This window comes from Protopterus annectens, chromosome 10.part0 (genome assembly GCF_019279795.1).
Source record: "Protopterus annectens isolate FY-2018-M chromosome 10.part0, PAN1.0, whole genome shotgun sequence".
Classification (NCBI taxonomy): domain Eukaryota; kingdom Metazoa; phylum Chordata; order Ceratodontiformes; family Protopteridae; genus Protopterus; species Protopterus annectens.
This window is the reverse complement of record NC_056744.1, coordinates 987354247-987380603: the sequence shown is the minus strand read 5'-3', so window position 1 is coordinate 987380603 and position 26357 is coordinate 987354247.

Genomic DNA, 26357 nt, shown 5'->3' with positions numbered 1-26357 from the left:
CTTTTTAGAAACAACGTACAAGACTGAATGCCAAGCATTGTGCAAAGTTTGTTGAAATTACTCCTAAAAAGGTTGATAGGACAAACAAGTTTTAATAAATATGAAAAATGTGATTGTTATTGTAAGTATTGTGCTCAGTGGACTCCATTTGGTAGATTGCCAAACAGATGGAATCAAGGTTGTTTATTACAACATTTCACAAATAACACTAAGTTGGGAAAATGCTACACAAAATAGAATACAAGACAATTTCAGTTGTAAAATGCAGACAAAGTGTATCTTTGGAAGCATAACATTTAACAATAATATAACAGCATGGTTAGCTAAACAGGGTCAGGCAAACGTAAAAGTAGAAGAAGAGTCATAGACTGACATAAACATTTCAGTAAACAGCTCAGTCTCTATTAGATGCTGTACATTACCGCCTGAAGATGTAACAATTCTGACAAGAAAAGACATCATACAAAAAATGTCACAATGTGTTAATAATAACACAAAATAATAATAAATTTGACAGGGGAAAGAACAGGTATAATTTCTATTAATGCTCTGCTTGTTTGTATAAACAATACAATAATACAAGGAAAAGGACCATGGGTCAAAATACTTACCATTCTGGGTAATAAACTAGTATGTCATACAGATCAAGTGGTAAAAATACTATCCACTTGTACCATGATAGGACAACAATACCAAAAAACAATATTGCACTTCAGCATTATGTTTTCAAGTTTTAAACAGACAAAATGCAGATTTAAAAGAGCCTGGTATGACACACTCTTAACGGGAGTAGGAGCAGGAGTGGGAACTCTAAATGCTGTTGATATTGAAATTTTACCAAACAAACTAAGTTACTAGGACAAGACATATCACAAATTGTACATTTGCAAGCCCAATGGAAGCCCACTACTTGGTATGCACATAAACAAAACGTATGGTATCAAGTGGGTTTTTTAAATCATTATAATGTATCATTAATAGACAGATTGCAATTTGACACCAATGAATCTGTATTTGCAGATTGGACAAAATTTGCTTTACAATTATTGTATGTTAAAATACAGCAAAATGAGTTATAGATGTGGTGACAACTATTCAGCAGATGGATTCCATTCACTAGGGAGTCTCTGTGTGATAAATCTATCCCTCCAGCACGTCCTATTCATATCCGTGCTAAGGTTTAAGTCGCTTGCTCTAGTGGTTTTGGTGGATTTGGATTTTTGAGGTGGAGCATGTCCATTAATTCCGGTTGGACATGGCGTTGTATGTCAGGCACATGTCACCTCTGAGCAGACGGTATGCGACTGAATAGAACTGGAGTTTCTTCAATCTGGCAGCATATGACAGATTTTGGAGTCCCTTTATCCTTTTGGTGAGGAACTTTGGGGTCTCTCCAATTGCTGCAGATGTCGGTGAGATACATCCCGAATGGGGCATTGTACTCGATCATTGGTCTGATAAGTGAAGAGTACAGGGAACAATGACCTCACTAGGTCTGGATGTGAATCCCTTCATGATCAGGTGGGCAATGTAGAAGGTCTTTCTAACCACTTTAGCAATGTGAGTGTCAAAAGAAAGGCCACTGTCAACCTGGGTCCCCAGGTCCCTGATAACCTCTTCTGTGCTTAGTGGATTGCCACCTATATGGTAGCTTGGGGTTACCTTGTTTTTCCCGAAGGGTATGACTATACATTTTTGGCGCTTAACTTCAGGCCATGGCTCTGGCACCAGCTATCTGTTTCCGTGAGTCCTTTCTGAAGGATATCCGTGTCCGATGCACTTTCCACTATGGCTTCCAGTTTGCAGTCGCCTGCAAACTTTGTCAGCCAAAGTCCTCCCATGCTGGCCTGTACTTCTGAGAAGTAGATGCCAAACAATAGGGGCCAAGGACCGAGCCCTGTGGGACACCACTTGTGACCGCTTGGTCTGACACAGCGCCAGCAACTCTAACCCTGTGGGTTCTGTCCTTAAGCCAGTTTGCAACCCATCTTGTGACATATGGGTTTACATTTAAGCTGGTAAGTTTTTCTACAATACCCGAGTGGGGTATTGTGTCAAAGCCTTTGCAAGGTCAAGGTAGGCTGTATGGAATGCCTTTCCTCATCAATGGCCTTGGTGACTGTTTCAAGAAGCTCACCAAGTTCAAAAGGCATGATCTTCCCTTGACAAAGCCAAACTGGGTCGGGTCCAATGTCTGCAAGTCCCCTATATCTTTGTTTATGAGCTCCATTATGATCCTCTCCATAGCTTTGCAGACTAGACTTGTTAAGCATGGGTAATTACTAAAGCTGCACTACAGGGTCCAGAGGGGCCACCAGGGTCCTGTGAGAGGTGCCACCTTTGTAGAGGGACCTGCTGACCTGGTAAGGTTGAGATTAAACAGCTGCCTTATGTGCGGGGTTAATTCCTCATTTAGCTCGTGTAGCACACAGCTTATGGGGCGGTAATTACCAGGGTCCGTAGAGGTGCCACCTTTGTGGAGTGGGACCACAGTTGCCGTATGCCACTCCTTGGGCACGTATCCTGTGGTAAGGTTGAGATTAAACAGCTGCCTTATGTGCGGGGTTAATTCCTCATTTAGCTCGTGTAGCACACAGCCGGGGACACCATCCGGTCCCATTGATGCTGTGTTTTTAGCTTTAGAGAGAGCAGCTTTCACCTGCGCATTTGAGATGTCTGGGAGGCTACACTCGGCTGGGATAGTTATCTCTCCTTTAGGGGAGAGGGGGTGAAGTTTGCACTGAACCTGTCTGCCAGTATGTTGGCAATGTCTGTGGGTTCAGTGATTTTTGTATCATTTTGGACTAATTCTGAGCATATCTGGGAGTTTCCACCCAGGTTCCTAACATAGCTGAAAAGGCCTTATGATTGTCCTTTGAATCCATGGCAATTTTTCTCTCAAAACTGGCCTTAGTTGATTTTATGAGTGCTCGTAATTTTTTACTAATAATGATCAGGGGTGACTTCCCTTTTATGGATTTTGTTCTATCATGTAATAGCTTTCTCCTCTTATTGTAAAGTTTGTTAATGGCTGGGGTCCACCAGACTGGATGTTTGCCCTTTGTGGAAAGAGTCTTGGTTTTATTTGGGATTGAATGATCCATGCAGTCCTGGAGGTGTTCATAGAAGGCATTTGTAAGGGCTTCCGCAGCTTGGGTTGTGGTTTCCTCTGGCTCAGGGGCCTTGAAGGATACCACACCAGTCTTGAGTAGTGTGAAGTTTGCTTTAGAGAAGTTCTTCACTATGGTCTTTTTTGTTTGGGGTGGGGGGGGGATGTGGATTTCCAGTGAGATTAGTTTATGATCAGATCTCACCAATGAGGGATATACTTCTGGTGTGGAGCATTTTGTCCCCATGTTTGTGACAATGAGATCTAGTATATTTTCTCCTCTCGGGAACAGTGACTAGCTGTTCCATGGCATTTGAATTTATGAACTCCAGGAACCGTTGGGCTAGAAAGTTAGGGCTTGAGTAATGTTCCCAGTCTATATTCGGGTAGTTGAAGTCACCCAATATGATGGTGTTTGGAGATACATTTATACCCTCCAGTGTCTTCAGGAAGGCTGTGTGGGGTTCCTGAGTTTGAGAGGGTGGCCTGTAGCATGCTACAATTTGTAGAGCAGTTTTGCCTATGGTTAGTTGCACCTGGATGGTTTCCGAAGCTTTGTGCATTGCCACCAACCTGGAGGTGTGGGTATCCTTTATGAATATGGATACACCCTCCTTTTGTGGTGTGGTCCGGGTTTTGGGGCGAACGCATGATATGAGGTAAAACCTAATAGTGCCGGGTGCTCTCAGGAGCCTTGAACCAGGTTTCAGTTACAGCACAGACATCGATGTTCTCCATACTGAGAAGGGCCTCGAGGTGCATTTTGAGATTTAGACTTCTGGCATTGAGCAGCATTACCCTCAGTTTCTTCCCATTTTGTTTTCTAGGGTGGTAGGTTTAGAATTTGAGCCTTGCCTAAAAAGGCACTATGGGGTGGCAAGAGCCTTAGCCAATATCCGGAATCCCAGGGTGACAGGTGCAAGCCATCCCTTGCGAAGCAGCGTGGCTTGTCAAGCATGTCATCCCAGGCAGACAGACACTGGATCCCCTTTGAATGACACCAGACATTAAGCCAATTGTTAAAGCTGATCATCGTGTCTCTATATTGTGGCATCATTCTTGGTGAAGGAAGGATACTGCTCAGGGTTAGGGTCATACCTGCCTGGGCTACATAATCAGAGAGCTCCTCTATGTCTCTTTTCATGTAGTCCAGGGAGGTCGTCTCAGGTCGCTCACACCAGCATGGACAATGACTGTGTCATATTTGTACTTGCCGTGGAGTGACCAGTGCTTGTGTTATGTGGATTCTAGCCTGATAGGCAGCTTACTCTGACCCTCTCCTTGTTCAGCCTGGTGAGTGGGACGTCAGTGTGTCTGACTATGGAGTCACCTATGACAAGTATGTCTGATGTTGTATTTGGCCTTAAGGGCTGTGACTGCTTTGCACACTGCTTTTGTGGTTTATGTGTTGCTTGTGGGGTGTCTTGAGGTAGCAGTTGTTTGGGTGTCTGCTTTGGAGGCCTCTGCTGTTTAGGTAAATTTTACTCAGAGCCTCCAGTATGTCTTTGTGTGTTTATGTGTTTGATTCAGTGGAGTGGTAGCATTTTGTGAGGCTGGTTTTGTGGTGTGTGTAGTTGCCTTCTCCTCCTGTCTGGTCTTGCCAGTCCTGAGTTGAGAGAGCTCAGCCTCCAGTTTGGCTAAATAGCTGCATCTCGAAAGTATTTGTGTTATGTGGGAGGAGGAGAGGGTTGTCTGTGTACATGAGGCAGTTATAACATTGCCTCAAGATTCCCAGATTCACCAGCTGGACCGGAGAGGAGATTGACAACTGAACTTTGGACATGCTAGAATAATATTGGGAAATCCTTAATTGAAAACAAGGGCCAGTGGGGAGTGAGGGTGTAGTGCTTTTAATTTTTAGTGCTGACTTATATAATTGCTTTAGTGAGCAAGTGCCAGGTAACTTGAGTGCAATGTGTTACAAGTAACTAAATGCAAAAACGACAAACAGTAACTTTCTTTCAAGTGAAACAAGGAAATAAGTACAGTAAGCAATGCAGATATCACTAGTGATCCACAGAAGCGCTGAGAAGTTGCAAATTGCAAGAGTAACAGGATTTGTGTTAGTATGCAGTCTCATTATTTAGCAACTTCAATCCTTTTTAAGAGGAATATGGGGCAAAAATCTGGACAGCTGAGGGGTATGCTACCTCCCTCATACACACACCAAATAATTCTGGTCAGACTTGAATTAGTTCTGGGAAGGTTGCACTGAACGGCACCGTGCTTGATCTGAAGTGGGTGAAATCCTGGTAGCTAGTGATTGCAGCTCAGCAATGTGGAGCATTAAAGCATTTTTAGCAGAGCATTGTTTCATCACTACCTATTGTGTTTGCACATAAGCTGTAGTCATTTCAAACATTTGCCTTTTTTTGATTACTACAGAGTACATTTACCCACCAGAGCTATAGTGTTTTGACTTCATTGTGGAGCTAGTTGTTGCAGGGCTTGGCTTTAAGTAAGGTAGCAATGCTTATTTACCATATACCATTAAAGCCACCCAACTACAAGTGTACTAACACACAGACACTGCTATAAGACACTGGTCTGCAATAAAATGTAATGAGCTTCTGAAAATACTGTAATCCTGTCCTTTTATTACAAATACTGTCATATGCATTTCAATACACAAGGCTTATACATTATCTAGCTATGTAAATATTCTCTGCATGGCAACAACGAAAAGGCTTTCAATGCTAGCAATTCTTTAACAATATGCTTACTAAAGCTTACTTGCATCTTACAATGTCCGACAAGCTTACTAAAGCTTACTTGCATCTTACAATCTCCGACAAGCTTACCTAATGTTCATTAAACCATGGCTACTTAAACAGAGCAACAGGACACTGTGATAGCATGCAGTTCCTGAATAATAAGAAGCATAAATCAACAGTATAAAAATCTGATAGAAAACCAGAACATTTTGCAAAATCAAGGACAGATGAAAAGCCACGGTCATATTTGTGATCTACCTTGGATGGGGAATACTCTGCACACTTACTGCATAACTGCTTCTTGCCTTCCTTGGACACATCCCGAGCCACTACAATGGGGGCTGGGGTGTAAGTATGTCATAATTTGAAGGCTCTGACACTCCTACCTCTCAACTTCAGAGCAAGAAATCTGGACAAAGCCATACATAGAACTAGAAGTGGGACACAGGCCCAAAATAAGGCCAATTTTTAAATATTGCTCTTATTAACTTAATAGAACAGGTAGATCTTGCATTAGTACAAATTTTCTGAAGGGTATAAAATCTGAAACTCAAATGTCTGCCATTATTTTCTAACTTCAATCTTTAATGACTTGCCACTAATTTGCCAGAAACCACAATTTTATGAAAAACAGACCAAAATGTGATGCAAAAATACCTGTCTAAAAAGGGACACCTTTTTAATATTAACAGTTAACTTGAAGCAGCTAACAAAATAAGAGCATCCACATGCATTTCTGAAATAAAGGTAATCTACAACTGATCATTACAGTTATAATTGTAAACCCTCCACATTTTCTTCCAAAATTGCCATTTTGGAGGAGGCATTATTAGGGGAGAGCAACATTTTGAGCCAGAAGTGGGGACAATTGAGATGTTTGGATATTCCTAATCTACAAAGTGATTTGCACCTCTCAACCTCTTAATGCAGGAAATCTGAACAAGGCCAAATATATTGGGGAACATAGAAACACTACTAAAAATTGCTCTTGTATAAACTTAGACAGTCTTGCATTAGCATGCATTTTTCTGAAGATTATGACATCTGAAACTCAATGTCTGTCATTTAATGGCTTAATTCCTAAATGATTTGCTAGAAAACCACAAATTTTGAGAAACAAACCAAAAATAAGCAGCAAATATCTATGAATTCTGCAAAGATATGGACAACTGAGAGGTATAGTTCAACTGAGGCTGTCTGAGTTTGCTACCCCCCCCCTCACAAAATCATGGTCAAATGGAGCCTCCCCCCCCCCCCCTGCAGCCATTCCAATGTCCCATTCCTTGGTTATTTTGCCCCATTTACCATAAACACTAATGTGCATACTGCTTTACTTCTGCGATGATTTAGGATTTCATTTGAAAGTTTTATTTTGCATTTTACAGCACAAACCCTAATACATATCTGTTAAAGCAATGCAGTCTCAATGAAAATAGACTAACATTAATACTTCTCTGCCCTTGAAACTCACATGCATTGAAAGAGCACCAAAACCCACTTTCAGAGAAAATACATTTTGCCAATTGCAAATATTAACTCTGGGCTGTCTTCAAAATCATAGGCCCCTCGAACATAACATACACAAGCTCTTTGATACACCTTCCTGACTGTATTACATTATATTCCTTGTACAATACAGTACAGTTGTTAAAGGGCATTTTAAATTTATTGTTTTGAAAATGTTTCCAGTAAACAAAGAAACAAAAAGCATCCACCAATGACAAAATTGCCCAATTCAGAACATTTCCATCATAAAGTCTACTCAAGTCCACCAGTATCAGTAAAAAATATACACAATCTCTGTAGTAAAATCCACATTGAAGGAATTTGTAACTAATAGAGGTTGCTGCTAGCAAACACTTTATATGTCATTATTTAATCTACAAATAAAGTGCCCGCTACTCCTTGAAGAATAAATTGCCTTTGTCGCATGCAGTAAAATGAAAAGCTAGTAATACAATAGAGAATGGATAGCAAACTGTTAACAGGTTCATAGTTACTAGGTATCTTTGCCAAAAGGACTGCAGCATCCACCCCCTTTACAACACAATACAGCATCAGCAATGCATTTACCTACTGCGGGAGTAGAACGCACAGCCTTCAGCATCTAAAGCAAGTACACTATCTGTTGTGCTATTAATGTAAGCAGACTAAACATAATCAGCACTAAACTTTTGCTCCCCTGTAGCTCTCAGCTCCTTGTAAAATCTACTCGACACTCAGCTGTATCTCTGAACTTTGCAGCACAAGAAATCTGGAAAAGTCAAATTTATTGGGGCAAAGGCCAAACAACAGGGACACATTTGAAACATTGCTTGTATAATGTTTGAAAGTTGCTAGAATAAAATGCTGCATTACCACCATACATTTCACTGCCAATGCCTTGAACCCAGGGGACCCCGTGCAAAAGTCAAAGCAACATACCACTACGCCAAATCAGCTGTTTTGTGAAAGAGGAAGACTGAAACTTTGCCATTTAGTGAATTCAGTTCTCACCATAGCACAGCTGTCAACCTCTTAGCACAAAAGACCTGAACAAAGCCAATAATGGGTGACTACAACACCAAACATTCAGTGAATTCAGTTCTCACCATAGCTCTCAACCTATTAGCAAATAACACCCGGACAAAGCCAGTAATGAGAGAATATAGCCCCCAAACATTTTCAGTGAAATCAGTTCTTACCATAGCTCTCAACATTAGCAAAAAACCTGGATGAAGCCAATAAATACCTGGATGAAGCCAATAAATACCTGAACAAAGTCAACACTGGGTGAATACAGCCCCCAAACATATTCAGTGAATTCAATTCTTACCATAACTCTCAACCCTAGCACAAAACCTGGATGAAGCCAATAATGGGGGGAATACAGTCCCAAACACAGGGATACATTTCAAATATCCATCTTGTACACTTAGAAAATTGCTAGAATAAAAGCTTGCTTTTGTTACCATACACTTTCTGAAGAAAAGAAGTCCAATATTGAAATGTGTCCATTTACATTTATTAACCAGGAAAGTCTGACATTGAAAAAAAAAAAAAGCTAATTTTTTTAGCAGAGGCCCAGGGAGAAACACTCCAGACAGCCAAGAATATCAGGCAACAAGGACACAAATGCAGAAACCACAGATTTTATGAGGAACAGAAAAGGTATGAGGGAAAATCCTATAATTTTTTACAAATGGTGGTGGGTAGGGAATTCAGGCTCTTGCCACTTGGGCCCAAGGTACAGGGTTCAAGCCTTATTCTCTACCCACCACCATGTACACCTGGGACATTTTACACACACACACACACACACACACACTGAACGGGTCCCATCTTCCGTTCCTGAATACTCCGTCTGAGTCCCCATCTTCCGTTCCTGCATGCTCCGTCTGAGTCCCCATCTTCCGTACACACACACCCTGAATGGGTCCCATCTTCCGTTCCTGAATACTCCGTCTGAGTCCCCATCTTCCGTTCCTGCATACTCCGTCTGAGTCCCCATCTTCTGTTCCCGCTTTCACATAGTGATGATGTCAGCCCATCTAATTTCCCGCGATGATGTCAGCATGCCTACCCGCGATCTTCTTAAAGAAGAACGCACAAAAGAAAAACTTTGTTTGAAATGCTGTAGTCAGAAAAACTTTGTTTGAAATGCTGTAGTCAGCCGATTCCAGGGGGGTGCAAGTGCACCCCCTTGCACCTGCCTGCGGGCGCCCTTGCTTATGTGCCATATCAACTAGCAAAACAGTTAGTAAAATGCAATCATCAAGTGCTAGGACATGTAAGTAGTGAAAAGCTATGGCCAGTGATCAAAGAAAAGTATTGGAACCCAGCTTTAAAAAAGCTGCGTAGTATAGCTTCAGAAGAGTGCTTAATCTGTTTACAGGTTAATGTCAAAAGTAAAACGCCTCAGTTACACAGGGTCATGCCAGCAGATGGACCATGGTATGCGGTTCAAATCGACTATGCAGGACCATTACCACTGGCAAAAGGAGGGTATGGCTACTTGTTAGTAGTAGTAGAAGATGTATTTTCAAAATGGATAGAAGCAATTCCTACCAAAAAAACAACCACTAAGGCAACAGCAGAAGCTTTATGGAAAAACGTTTTTTGTCATTGGGGATGGCCATGGGTTATTGAGTCTAATAATGGGCCAAAATTTGTCAGTCAGCTAATCAAACAAATGTGTATTTTTTTAGGAATACAACAAAGATTTCATGTACCCTACCATCCACAGTCTAACGGGATAGCTGAGAGAATGAACAGAACCATTAAAGAGACTAAAAAAAGCATGTTTGGAAAAGGGACGAGATTGGGTGCAACATTTGTCTGGAATTTTGTTAGGGGTAAGAGCTACCCCAAACAGCAAGACAGGGATTTCACCATTTGAAATCATGACAGGCAGGAAAATGCCCATACAACTACCTTTTGATCCAGAGATTGGACATAATAGACCTTTATTAGCGGTAGCACAACATCAAACATGGTTAAAAGACATCACAGAGCAGTGTGAATACTTGGCAAGGAAGCAAGCATTCCATTTATGGAAAAAGGTCCCCATAATGCCACAGGAACAACAACTTCCCTCTGGAACAAAGGTATTAATTAAAATGTTTCAGACAGATGGTCCATGGGATAGCAATTGGCAAGGACCTTTTGAAGTAATAGAACAAAAAGGTCCTTTGGTCCATAAAGTCAAACAAAGCAGAAAAACAAGACCTTGCTAGTTCACACGGATCAAATAAGAGTCATTGTTTGTAGTGATCAGCAGCAAAATGCATCGCCTTTAAAAGGAGGGGGAGCAGATACTCAATAAAGTTTATGTTTCTGTTTTTTAGAAACAACGTACAAGACTGAATGCCAAGCATTGTACAAAGTTTGTTGAAATTACTCCCAAAAAGGTTGATAGGACAAACAAGTTTTAATAAACATGAAAAATGTGATTGTTATTGTAAGTATTGTGCTCAGTGGACTCCTTTTGGTAGATTGCCAAACAGATGGAATCAAGGTTGTTTATTACAACATTTCACAAATAACACTAAGTTGGGAAAATGCTACACAAAATAGAATACAAGACAATTTCAGTTGCAAAATGCAGACAAAGTGTATCTTTGGAAGCATAACATTTAACAATAATATAACAGCATGGTTAGCTAAACAGGGTCAGGCAAACGTAAAAGTAGAAGAAGAGTCATAGACTGACATAAACATTTCAGTAAACAGCTCAGTCTCTATTAGATGCTGTACATTACCGCCTGAAGATGTAACAATTCTGACAAGAAAAGACATCATACAAAAAATGTCACAATGTGTTAATAATAACACAAAAATAATAATAAATTTGACAGGGGAAAGAACAGGTATAATTTCTATTAATACTCTGCTTGTTTGTATAAACAATACAATACTACAAGGAAAAGGACCATGGGTCAAAATACTTACCATTCTGGGTAATAAACTAGTATGTCATACAGATCAAGTGGTAAAAATACAATCCACTTGTACCATGATAGGACAACAATACCAAAAAACAATATTGCACTTCAACATTATGTTTTCAAGTTTTAAACAGACAAAATGCAGATTTAAAAGAGCCTGGTATGACACACTCTTAACGGGAGTAGGAGCAGGAGTGGGAACTCTAAATGCTGTTGATATTGAAATTTTACCAAACAAACTAAGTTACTAGGACAAGACATATCACAAATTGTACATTTGCAAGCCCAATGGAAGCCCACTACTTGGTATGCACATAAACAAAATGTATGGTATCAAGTGGGTTTTTTAAATCATTATAATGTATCATTAATAGACAGATTGCAATATGACACCAATGAATCTGTATTTGCAGATTGGACAAAATCTGCTTTACAATTATTGTATGTTAAAATACAGCAAAATGAGTTATAGACAAAGCTGATATTAAAAAATGAGTACATGTGGTGACAACTATTCAGCAGATGGATTCCATTCACTAGCTGGGTAAGACTGTTCACAGAACAGACTCAGTGTGAACACAATTTTTGCACTGGTAAAGTCATGTATTATAATGTAACAAAACAAACTGTAATGTGTCAGTTCCCATAATACCCATAATATTTTTGTCTACTTATAACAATACTGAACTTTGGTTACCTCAACTTCAAGGAAATTACATAAATATGGATAACAGAATGGTCTCATACGTGGGCAGCGTTCTCCCAACTATGAACCATGGTTTTAACAACATTCTGTAAATATGTGCAAATGGACAATAGTGCCTTCAAACTTCAAAATGTTTGTTGAAGTGGCACCATAATTTGTACGTGTGGTTTCAAATAAACCAGTGTTAAAATACAAGCAAACACCCTTTGTGGGATGTATCAGTAATATCACGCATTTAACCTGGGAAAATGAGACTTATGTTTTCTACCAGAACTAAAAAAATGGCAACATTTCAGTGGAAATAAGAAATGATTCAGTTTCCTAGCATTACTTTGTCTTTAGACAAGTTAAGAAAACTAATACAAGACACAGATGATCTTAAAGCTTACTTGGGTCATCGTAACTACAGCATATTACGGCATGAAGTAAATAGTATAACAGTAAAAGACAAATTGGTAAAGTTGGCTAAAAAAACAGAAGCTGACACTGCCCATAATTGGTGGAATATATTCACAGGGTGGTCATCATCTGGAACCAAATTGTTAAACTGGTTAATACATCCGGTGTTGGTAGTCTTAGGAGTCATAATAATAATAATGACAGCTTGGAATTGTTTAATGTGCTGCAGGTTACAGAGAGTAGCAATAATTCAACAAGTTATGATTGTAAATATGAGCAAAGTCATAAATGCTGTAAATAATAATGCTAACAAAACAAATGCAGTCTTTTCTTTAACTGAAGTTTAGTCTTTTCCTCAGACAAATAAAAAAAAACGGGGAACTAGAAGAATATTAGTACTCTGTTCTATTTAGTATACACTGTCTTTTCAAATTGTTGCTAGCATGATTATTAGCTTGAATAAAAAGCTGCAAGAATGATATGAAATATAAAGTGTTAATTTAGAAATAGTATAAAATGCAGAAAAATAGTAAGTGTGCTGGCAAGCATATATAGCTTAGTTAGATTTTGGCATCCATGTAAAGGAGTATGTTATTGAGAAACAAAGTTTGTAAAAATAACTGCACAGATGGCAGCTAGAAGGACATCAAAGGAAGTAAAGAAATGTAACATCAAGCAAGATAACAGATAGTGCTAGAACACCATGTTTCAGATAACTGAGTTTCCTTGGACCACCAAACTTGAATCAAGGTTACATCATAAATTAAAAGAAAAAGAAAAACTGTTATACAAAGTTATACATCAGACTTTGAGAAAAATATCAGACCTTTTGGTATAAATATGAGTGTGTGTAAACAAGCTTTGGGTATTTGCCATAGAGAGCTGACAGCATCTGTGTTGCATGCTTGTAGATCTGAAAAGAAAATGTGATAGCAAAGCGTATTAACTGAAACAGTTGTCTTTGTATATTTATTGTACTCAGTACAATACAGTAATAAGACTAGATGATTACAATAAATAGTTAAATGAACTGTGGTATGCATGCATGCAAATGCAATTAACAGCAAGAAACCAACAGAAGGCAGTATATAATTTTTCATGTACCACTTCCATTTTCAAAATCTAAATTTAGGTGCTATCAAATAGTATATCTCTAGAAACTCACAAAACAAAAGCAATCAGGCTATATACCAAAGTTTATTTATTTTTTTATATATTTTTTTCAGACTTATGCAATATGAATGTATCTTCGATCATCAGACTGTTTAAAGACAGAAGACATGGCAGGTGGGTGGGTTGGCCTTTAATTAGTGGTGCTCATTAGAACAAACCTGACTATGAGAAAATTACATTTTTGAAATGTAAGGTATGATGACTTGACTCAAAATGCAACTTTACTATAATCACCTGAATAAATGCATTGACTGGAAATTACGGCCTTTATATAGCTAAAAGGTCAATGCATTAAATCATTTAGTCAATACCTAGCTGGAATCATACATACAATATTCATCAATTTATTCATGTAGCTATTCAGCAGTATAAGAAGAAATATAATTCTGTTGTATGGCCTTATGTGACACCATGTCACCATATAGTAACCAATGTTAGTAAAATGATAGCCATTATATAAAAAGACATTTCATTTTTGATGCTGAAAACGTTTATTTCGTAAACCTGAATTCAGTAGTAGCATTATTATCTATAATAATTTGTCTTGAAACTCCCATGAAGCCCAATTGCCATGTGTCTTTTGCACATCCCTGAGCTATCCCTTTCTCATGGCTACATCTAAAAATCTAATAAAGTATAATTTGGCACCACAGTGATTTCGCACAATAAGCTCCATACCCAAATGATGAAACAGCAAGCCAAAAATTAAAAAAACTGAAAAACGTTTATTATAACAAACTATTGGTATAAACAACACGTTAAGTGCTTTCACCCCTCATAACATACTGGGACTTCATCAGAACAATCAAGATGATCAACAAAGACCCTTTTATAGAAAATAATTCTCTAATTATTCAATTAAGTCAATACTGTTTCTTACAAAGACATTAGCCCTTTGTTATAAAATCACTACCATTTGTATAAATCATGATCTTAAGATTAGAGCATTGGTTCTTAAATAATGTTTTATAAAGTGTATTATTTTACATTATTAAGTTTGTTATACTTTAATTAAATATTCTTGTGATGGTATATTTCTGTATTATTTAAATGGCAGCATGATTTATACAAATGGTAGTGGTTTTATAACAAAGGTGTAATGTCTTTGTAAGAAACAGTATTGACTTAATTGAATAATTAGAGGATTAGTTTGTATAAAAGGGTCTGTGTTGATTATCATGATTGTTCAGATGAAACCCCAGTATGTTATGAGAGATGAAAGTGCTTAACATGTTTTTTATACTAATAGTATGTTATAATAAACGGTTTTCAGTTTTATTAAGTTTTCGGCTTGCTGTTTCATCATTCAGGTATGGAGCTTATAGTGTGAAATCACCATGGTGCCAGGTTATATTTTATTCAGTCTTGTTTTTGCTGCCTTCCAGCATTTTTGAGTTTATTACATCCAAAAACCTGTTTGTATCAGCTATTTGGTATTCATTGTCCAAAATAATAATCAAACTTATATTACCCTTTAGATATAAAAGCTGTTTCTTCCACATCATGCAGGTAAGAACCTACTTTTTGACAAAACAGGGTTTATGAATCCTTTAATCTAAAATTTGGAGCTGAGTCATTCTAAATAAAGAAGAAGGCTATGAACTTTACGTCACCATACTCTTATGAAAGAAAAAAATTCTTAGGCCAAGTTATTTTCTTATATGAGATAGACAAATAGTCAAGTGAAATTACTGAATATGAAGAGAAAGCACCAAAACTCTCTGTGATAAAAAGATTTCATGCAACAGCACTGAAGGGTAAACAGCAGCAAAAATAAACACTAATAGAAAATAGTGCTCCATAAAGAGAAAACTATATAAACATATAAATCCTACAAAAAGCTGTAAATATGACACTGTGACATTCTCCCCTCCCTTCCTTCAGTAGATATAGCAAACTATGGCAACGGCAGAGCTTTTAGCAGGAGACATACCAGCTGTTATGATTTCAGCACAGCATTAAGAGTTTTACCCTCAGGTTTGGGCTTGCTTCTCTGATTTACTGATTTTTGAGATTCTTCACAAAGATGGGGCTATTAAAGGGGACATACGTTATGTCAAAGGAAAAATATACTTTAAAAATGATCAATGCACGGTAGGTTCAGGTTAAGGCGCTTTAATCTTGCAGCAAGGAGACAAAAACGTGCTAATACAGAGTTTGTCTAACTAGAATCAGGAAATGCAAGCATTTTTATACATTTTCTAATAAGACATTGCCTACCAAGCTGATGTAGTAAATCACAAGTTTTAACATCATCATTTCGTAGAGGTTGTTTTCGTGAATTTCTGCTTGTACTATCAATTTTTGTGAAACATTTCTGAAGAAAAACAATGTGGCCTTGGCTACCACCAGTTAGATATATGCAATGTTACTATTCAGGGTACTATGGCTAATTTGAGCACAAAACAAGTATAGATCGCAGTTCATTTCTCCAACAGTTCTTTGTTTGTCTTTATCTCTTCCTTCTGCAGCTGTGCAAGTTCTCATACCAAGAACAGTGTTAATTGTTCAAAAATCATTATACTATAGAATATGGCATTGTTCATTCTTTGCTTCCTGACCTAGCAGATAATCACCTCTTTCTCAAGTACATTTCCAAAAGGCATAAACATGAATTTTGCTGTGCTAGCAGTTACTAGGTCAGAGGGCATCTTGCAAGTTTCAGAAAGCACACTGCAGTTTCAAAAGCATCTTTTAGTCTCATATAAAACTAAGCTATATATAAAATAGTGTATGTAAAATAGAATGAAAAACATGTTAACTCATTTAGTTTCTAACTAGCATTAAGCACACACATTAATACATATTCTTCTAACATTTCCCCCCTGTTAATACTTTTTAATTCTATTTTCAAAAGCATAAAAAGTTTACTTCTTCTCCTAACCTCTACCATTCAGGATTTGCAGTTGAGAGTCATTTAGTTTAGACTTATGAAGGTGTTTCAATTTTCAACAACTCTTCAATTTCAGTACTTTGATACAAAGTCTCAAAAACTGACATGTCTATAAAATCTTTGATTAACTTCTTCATGCAGGGAATACCACAACAAATGCATGCTCCTAATAGGAGTAATCCCACACAAATGGCAATCAGGATGTTCATTAGGATGGAACCCCACCCCCCAAACAAATTCTGGAAAAAGTCCATCAGAGGGTTTGGGCCTGGTTTGGTCATGGCTGACACTTGCTGGATCACCTCAAGATGGTCGTTTATCTTGTGCTGGTTGTCAGGAATATACGAACAGCATTCTTCTTTGATTAAAGTGCACGTACCACCTCTCACCACTAGGGTGAAGTCGAGAGCCATGCGGTTCTGAAGCACCACAGTTCTCATAGCATTCAGTTCATCAGTCACTAATTTGAGAGCAGAAAAAGTTGCATTGCTTATAACTTTGGGAAGTTTAGACAGTTTTCTCAGCTCCCAAGTTGATTTCACTGCGCCATATACAGGGGCTATGCCTGCCCACGATATAATAGTGTCACTCAAGTCCATGTGTGTCAGTTTATCTTTGTTTTTCACGAAGTTATGGTTTCTCCACCCTGCTTCGATTCGTCCCACTGAATTCTTGGGTCTCTTGATTGGACTTCTAGGTTTACTGCTGACCTCTCTGACGTTTCAAATTTTTCCCTGAGGCAAAGCTGCAGTGTGTCATATTGCCGGAACCAGGTAACCCAAAAAACAACTGCCGGACCAATTCTCAGGTAGCCATTTATATGCTTTTTTCCCACAAACAAATAACAATTCTCTACTTTAGTGTTGATATAAGCTTGCCCTGCATGAAACATTTTCTTATCAATAATAGAAAGTTGTTTTAAAAGAACAGGATTATGTTGTATCTCATTAACACTTCTATGCATCCTCTCAAAATATGCATCATAGTTTGTATCACAAATAGTTTTAGTCTTTCTGACTTTAATATAACATTTATAAGAAACAGTCACATTGCAATTGCTCCAACCCACCTGAATAGTGTCATTTTTATAAAAACATACAATCCCTTTTTGTGTAACAGGTAGGTACAATGCTATTTTGTCTTGTGATTTCGCAGGTGTAGTATCAAAAATCAAGTTTTCCCAGGTTTCATTGACCCCTAGGGGGACAGCAGTCATCAATAATCCCCTGTATGCTGTTGGTATAGCTGTGCAAATCCAACAGTTTGACACATTAAAAGTCTCAGCATACACATATTTAATTGCTTGGTAAATGTTAAAGTTTGGATGCCAGTCTATGAGTAATGCATCACGTTTGTTCAGTTCAACTCGTGTGGCTGGGAAAAAGAAAGACCACAGCAAAAAGATCATTGTTATCAGTATAGCTATCGGAATAATCATGCAAATTTTCTGGGGTTGTTCTGCATCTCTGTTTACTCTATACCTGGTCATTTTGTTCTCGTTGTCCAGTTCAAAGTTCTTAACCAATTTACAGTGTGTCAGATGAATCCAGGATGCTCGCTCTGCAATCTTGACTGCAGTGGGTGTTGACAGTAGCACCTGGTACGGTCCTTCCCACTTCAGAGAGCTCCAGTTCTTTTTCTTCACAACCTTCACCCAGACCCACATGCCTGGGGCTATTGCTGCTTCCAATGGTCTTGCTTGTTCTTTATCTGAAGCAGAATTTAACTGCAAAAGTTTGTTATTCAAAAATTGCCTCATATACTCTGCAAGTGAACTGTCAGCCTCCTGGTCTGCAGGCATGAGAGGTTTCCACTAAGATGTATAATATGCCCTCCCAAACAGAATTTCAAAAGGAGTAACCCTTTTACATTTGGAACAGTTCTCATACTCAACAGTGCCAGAGGTAGACAGTGGACCCAGTTCTTTTGTGTCTCACTAATCAATTTCCTGAGCTTATTTTTCAAAAGTCCATTGTGCCTCTCTACTAATCCTGCAGATTGGGTGTGGTATGCGCAATGGTTTTTCAGAGAAATCCCGAAGTAACGGCTTAGTTGTTGTATAGTTTGATTTACAAAGTGTGTGCCATTGTCACTATAAATCTTTTCCAGTATGCCAAATCTAGGAATAATTTCTTTAACAAGGGCTTTTGCAACAGTAACTGCATCTGGATTTTTAGTTGGAAAAGCTTCCACACATTTGGAAAACATATCTATAATGACAAGGCAGTACTTCTTATTTTCGCATTTGTTCAGCTCTATAAAATCCCTACAGATAGTATGGAATGGATACGGTGGTGTAGGGAAACTCCCTTGCTTAGGTTTCAATGCCCCTTGTGCATGATGCTTGTTACAAACATGGCATGCTGCACAAAAATTTTTTGTGTAGTTTGTAAATCCATACGTTGTAAACACTCGATTCACTAACTGTACCATCCCCCCTGTTGAGTCATGGCACTGCCCATGGCTCAACAAAGCTGCATATCTAAACAAGTTAGATGGCAAAATCAGTTTCCTCTCTTTGGAGATGTACAGCCCTTTCTCAAGAATTGCTCCTTGTTTTATCCATTTTTGTTTTTCTACATTTGTAGTAAGTGTCTGCATTGTTTTTAACATTTCTAAATCTAAAATCTCAGATGGTTGTAATTCCTCACTCAAAAGAAATACTTCTGAAGCAGAAGCTGCTTACTTTGCAGCTGTATCAGCCCTCGCATTACCTTTTGAAATCCTATCCTGCTGCTTGGTATGAGCTACACATTTGCAAATAGCCACTTTCTGAGGTAACTGAATAGAGAGAGCTTTGTTGAGCCATGGGCAGTGCCATGACTCAACAGGGGGGATGGTACAGTGAGAGTTGCTGGAGCCATGTCAGACTCGAAACCGGTCACAAGTGGCATCCCACAGGGTTCTGTCCTGGGACCACTCTTGTTTGATATATACTTTTCCGAGGTACAGGCAAACGTGGGAGGACTATGGCTCACCAAGTTCGCAGACAACTGCAAACTGGGTGCCATAATCAACTCTCCAGCTGACACAAACATCCTTCAAAAAGGTCTCACAGAGACAGATAACTGGTGCCAGCACCATGGTTTAAAGCTAAATGCCAAAAAATGTATAGTCATACCCTTTGGCAAAAACAATGTGCCCACAAATTACCACATAGGCGGAAACCCATTAAGTACAGAGAAAGTTATTAGGGACCTGGGGACCCAAGTTGATAGCAATCTCTCCTTTGAAAACCACATTGCCAAAGTGGTTAGAAAGACCTTCTACATAGCCCACCTCATCACGAAGGGTTTCACATCTAGATCAAGAGAGGTAATCGTGCCCCTTTATTCATCCCTCATCAGGCCCATCATAGAATACAATGCCCTTTTGGGATGTACCTTACCCGACACCTGCAGCAATTAGAAAGACCCCAAAAGTATCTCACCAAGAGGATCAAGGGTCTCAAACAGATGCCATATGCTGCTCGGTTAAAAAAACTCCAGCTCTACTCAGTTGCATACCGCCTACTTTGAGGCGATCTATGCCCGACATACAAAGCTATGTCAAATCCAGAATTAATGGACATGCTCCACCTCAGTAAATCTAAATCCCTTAGAGCCACACACTTGAGGGACTTGAACCTCAGCACAGAAATAACTAGAACTTGCTGGAGGGACAGGTTCATAACCCAGAGGCTCCCTTCACTCTGGAATAGAATTCCAGTTCATGTGAGGCAGAGCACCTCACTGAATCTCTTCAAGAAGAATCTTGATAGGTGGATGGGGGATCGTAGGTTTCTCCCAGGGATTACTCCCGTGTCACTATTAGACAGAGGCACAGTAAACTAAACCTTAAAAAGGGCACAGTATACTCAAATCAAGGGGTGGCATAAGCCATACAGAATCGGGCTAGGCTTATAATTGCCCCAGGGCAGATAGCCTAGTATGAATCTATGAACCTATGAACCTATGAGTCTAACAAATCTAAAATAAATTGCGCATGATTAATTGGTTTACCAGTAGATGTTATCACTCCTCTATTTTTCCACTGCTGCGCAAAAACATGTATAGTAGAAAAAGCATACTGGCTGTCAGTAAAAATGTTCACTCATTTATCCTTTGCCATAGTACATGCCCTTGTCTAAGTAATCAATTATGCTGCTTGTGCAGATAAGTTGTGCGGTAAAGACTTTGCTTCTAAAATCTCAATATCAGAAACTAGTGCATACCCCACTAGATTCTGTCCTGTAGGACCCCTTCTACATGAGCCGTCCACATAGTATGTCACCTCGGCATCATCCAAGGGAACATCCATGAGATTTTTTCTAGGTAGTGTCTTTTGCTCAATCTCCTGCAGGCAGCAGTGTGGTTTGCCATCTGCAGGGGTTGGGAGCAAGGTTGACGGATTCAAAGTTGTGCATCGTTCAATTGTCATATGAGGTTGGCTCAACAGTATAGTCATACAGGAAAGATGTCTAGCAGGAGAAAGATATGCTACTTTTTCTTGCAGTAAAATAATTGCAACTGCATGAGGCACTCTCAGTGTGACAGGGTGGAATAACACTACTGAGGCTAAAGCCTGTACTGCCATTGCAGCTGTGACTACTGCTTGTACACAGTGGGGCAGGGATCGCACCACTGGGTCTAGTTGTGATGAATAGTAAGCTATGGGGCGTTGTTTGTCCCCATGCTGTTGTGTTAACACTGATGTCATATAACCCTGCTTACAATCATCTACAGTTAGGAAAAATCGTTTATGATAGTTCGGTAATCCTAAAACTAGTGAAGATGCTATCAGTTGTTTTAATTTGCAGAAAGCTGATTCTGCTTCTGGTGTCCACTGTAATAAATCTTGTGCTGCCATAGGCTACTTGAATATCAAGTTGGTCAGTGGAGCAGATTCCAAGGCATAGTTTGGAATCCAACTCCGACAAACATTAGTAGTACCTAGGAAGGGCATCATTTCCTTCTTGGTAGTTGGTTTAGGTGCTTGTAATATTGCTGTTTTTCTGTCTTCATCTAATATTCTGCCCTCTTTGGATATTACATATCCCAGGTATTTGACCTGTTTTTCCAAAGTTGCAGTTTGTTTTTGTTTACCTTGTGTCCTTGAGTAGCTAAACATTGTAGTAATGCTATGGTATCTTCTCTTCATTCTTGCTGGGTGGGGACTGGCAGCAGAATGTCGTCTACATAAAGTAAAATCTGGCTGCCTTTCGGTGGGATAAATCCCACCAGGTTACTTGCCATTTCCTGTGCAAATATTGTTGGACTCTCACAATATCCCTGTGGTAGTCGCGTATATGTATACCTTTTTCCCTGAAATGTAAATGCAAACCAATGTTGACTGTCAGGGTGTATTGGTATGGAGAAAATCACATTGCTGATATCTACCACAGAAAAATACTTTTGTTGAGGTTTCAAATCATTTAATAAGGTGTGTGGATCTGGCACCGTAGGTGCCCTGGGTATAACTGCGTCATTTACAGCTTGTAAATCTTGGACCATACGTCATTCTCCGTTTGCTTTCCTAACAGGAAATAAGGGTGTATTACATGGTGAATTAGGAGATTCTATCAATACTCCTTCCTTAAGTAAGGCTGCTATTATAGGTTTGATTCCTATTTCTGCATCCTTTCTCAAGGGATACTGTCTCTTTTTAAGTCTAAATGCTGACTTTGGCGTGATAGTGACTGGTCCTGCTGTAAGAATAAGTCCTACATCTGATTTTCCTGTTGACCAGAGAGTCTCTGGTATGTCTCATAAGGCTTTTTCCTCTTCCTCTAGTAAGAGTGCTACTCAGCTGTCCTCACTTGCCTGCAAGTGTACAGCTGGGTGTGTCTGTGTTATCCAATTCAGCTTCTGCTTTTGTACAACCTGTTCTGAAAGTTCTAACTCTGTCTGCTTTTTCCACCTTGTGACTTTTTCTCCTAGATCTGCCCACTTCACATTTCTATCTTTGGTCAAACTCACATGTGGTAATCGATTAGATTTGTAAAGTGTTAGAAATTCCTGGGGCAATGAACAGCTTACTACACTGTTTCCTTCTGTGTCTTAGTACAGATTTCGTAATACTAATCTGTTAGCATGGTTTCTAAACAATTCTTGTTCATATTCTTTATCAGGTCCTGGTTTGCTACAGTAATATAGAGTACAATGCAACAAATGCTGTTTATCAGTGTCAAGGGAGGGGGATTTACTGATGGCTACGTTCATCAGTTCTTCGGTTACTGCCCCTGGACCAGTTGTAACCAAGTCCTGGCTGTACCAATAAAATGTTTCACCCTCCGGTCGCACTACAAAAGTATCCATTTGTCACTGTGCTTCCATACCTTGCATAGTTGGAACTACTGCTATGCCAAATATCTGCATTAGATCTCTACCCAAAAGATTTACCGGGCATTTTGCAGAAACAACAATTTTGCTTTTCTGGGTCATCCCTGAAATAGGGTCAGTTATTGCTATGTTGTGGGAGAGTGGCTCCTGATACAGCTGTCCATTAGCTGCTTTCACTAATATGTAATCAAGTGATTCTGAATTTTCTGGTAGTTTGGAAGGATGTATCAGGGTCTGTGAAGCCCCTGAGTCACACAGGAATTTAACTTCCCTCCCCTCTACCAGAAGTGCAACTTCCGGTTTTGTGTCTGCTAAGTAGAGCTCTAGGCTCAATAATGCTAAGTCCAAAATTTCATTTTCTTCATTATCTGTGATTTCATGGATATCCTCTATTTCTTCTATCACGTTCTCTACTCCTTCTATCACATTTGCACTTGTCTTTTCTTGATTATTCCTTTCCAGTGATTCTTGACTATCATATAGTCAGTCCTTACCCTCCTTGTTTTCTGTGGTTACCTTCTTATTTTGCCTGCAATCCCTTGCTAAATGTCCCTTTTTCTCACATTTAAAACATTCACCCATTTTCTTTCTCTCTTCAAAGTCCTCTGATCGTTTATCAGATTGTTTTTTTTCCTGGGCATTTTTCTTACCATTCTTCCCAGTTTGTACTACAAAGACTTCTGATCCATCTTCTACTGCAAATACCTGAGTTTTCTTTTTCTTTTTGCTATAAAAATGCCTTTCGGCAAGTCTTGCATATTCAAGTAATGACTGTAATCTACTTGTACGATGATCTACCATGTGCTTTGTAATAAAGCTGCTAATGGGTGTAATACTGCCTTTCAAAAATGCTTTCTTTAGCTGCTGCTCATATGGGGAATCATGTGTTTGGTCTTCAGGCACCTGCATTCCACAATGGTTATTAAAACACTTTAATAATCTGGCATAATATCTATCAACAGTTTCACCTTCTTGTTGTATGCATTGATTAATGCATGTCCAGTCAGCCCTAGGCTTCCATTTCTCAGGGATTCAGTCTGTCAGACCTTTTACTCTGTTATCCAGTTCTGCATTACTATGTGGGAGTGGCCTAAGTTCTGCATCACGGGGATTCCTGTTGCCACTGATCATGTGCCAATCTGGACCCACGATTTGTCTAACTACTTTCTCTACTTCCTCTCCATTCAAATGATAACAACCTCATGCCCTGCAAGTCTTCTAAAAATTTTCTAAAATTAACTTTCGGATGGGGAATTCCTTCTGTGGCTTTCCAGATGTCTTCTGGTGTCCACGGTCTATATACTAGAAGAGTTGGGTCCTGTCCTGCCTGTGGATTTGGTACTTCTATGAGTGGACATATCTCTTCTTCACTCATAGCTTGTGAATTTTTATTTATTTCATACAATTCAATATCCCCTCTTAAGATGCGTGTTCGGGACCTAGTGTCGATAGGATCTCTGACAAACGGTTTTAGTTTTGCAGAAACAGCTGGATATAGTGGAGGTGGATCAGCTTGTCCACTCGCTTCATATTCTGGTAAGGGAAGCGAAGGGGGCGGAGGGGCTGTTGCTATTACCAAGTTATTGTCTTCTTTATCTAAAAACATTGCTTTTGAACTTTTATTCTTTTGTTCACTGCGGTTTGCTTCCTCAAGCCACCTGTGTGCCCGAGGGACTCCTAATTGACATTACTTTTTTAGCTGACCTTTCGCGTCTGTTTTAAGTTGTCTGACAAGTTTGATAAGTGAAGGTTTATCTAAATTACCATCAAATTTGTATTTATTAACCCATTTTGTATAGTACCTAACATTGTCGGCACGCTGTAATTGCATATATTTCACGTCTTCGGTTAAGGGCGGATCCCAGGAACTTTTTGTGCACTGATTTCCGATGTTGTCTTAGCTAAGTTAGAAATTTCTTACATAACCCTTTTTATCATGTGGTGCCACGATTTACACTTCTTCACAGTTTATATAGAATAACTGCCTACCTATTCTGTTTCCCTGATCTATGACAAGACAGTAATCCTTTTTTGTCCCTGATCTGCACTTGCAAATCTCCCTGACAAAAAACAAAAATACTGTAACAAGTCCCTGATCTAAAACAGAAAAAGGTAAATTCCTCCTTACCTGACCCTCCTTGTTTGATCCCACCGGAACGTCGACTCATCTTCCAATCGCAGATCGGAAACTGTGGCTGGCCTCTTTTGAATGACAATTCAGTCGGAGGTCTTGTCAAAGCAGATGAACTGATGTGGCTTCTTCCCCGTACGGTTTCATGCCACCGGGCCCATCTGACCTGAGCTAGAGCGAGAGGTATTTCCGGTCTGAAGGACCAATCTGTCAAAGGAAAAATATACTTTAAAAATGATCAGTACACGGTAGGTTCAAGTTAAGGCACTTTAATCTTGCAGCAAGGAGACAAAAATGTGCTAATACAGAGTTTGTCTAACTAGAATCAGGAAATGCAAGCATTTTTATAAATTTTCTAATAAGACATTGCCTACCAAGCTGACGTAGTAAATCACACGTTTTAACATCATCATTTCGTAGTGGTTGTTTTCATGAATTTCTGCTTGTACTATCAATTTTTGTGAGAAACTTCCGAAGAAAAACAACATGGCCTTGGCTACCACCGGTTAGATATATGCTATGTTACCATTCAAGGTACTATGGCTAATCTGAGCACAAAGCAAGTATAGATTGCAGTTCATTTCTCCAACAGTTCTTTGTTTGTCTTTATCTCTTCCTTCTGCAGCTGTCCAAGTTCTCATACCACGAACAGAGCTAATTGTTCAAAAATCATTACACTATAGAATGTGGCATTGTTCATTCTTTGCTTCCTGACCTAGCAGACCTGTTTCTCAAGTAAATTTCCAAAAGGCATAAACATGAATTTTGTTGTGCTAGCAGTTACTAGGTCAGAGGGCATCTTGCAAGTTTCAGAAAGCACACTGCAGTTTCAAAAGCATCTTTTAGTCTCATATAAAACAAAGCTATATATAAAATAGCATATGTAAAATGGAATGAAAAACGTGTTAACTCATTTTGTTTCTAATTAGCATTAAGCACATACATTAATACATATTTTTCTAACACATTATTTGGAGTTAGACTTAAGCCTCTACAAAGAATCCCTGGCAGTAATTATATCAAGTCTAGTAAATGAAGTCCTTCTAATATAAAAAAAGAAAATAAAAATCACTACTCTTTCTGACTGCTATGATTTTTTAAAGGTCAGTTGTATGATTTTTAATGCTCGGATATTGAGAAGTAAGGTAGAAGATTACCTCTTTGTTATGATTTAAATGATCACTGTCATTCTTCAATTATTCTTTCGATGAGCGCATTTTTATTTCACTGCGGTTCTGAGGTTCATTGTAAAACAGTGATCCAAATTTTGAAGATGAGGATGCAAGAACAGTGCAGAGTAAAAAAAAAAAAAAAAAGGACGAACCTATGTTCAATGGTGTACCAAATAAGTTTTTTTCCCTGGATAAATGATGCAAAAAGAAGTTGAAAAGAAAAAGACAGTAATGATAAGAAGGACCAGGCAAGACCAGGTGCAATATGTATTTAAACAAATGCACGTATTTTGCCAGTTTAGTACAGTGAGTAA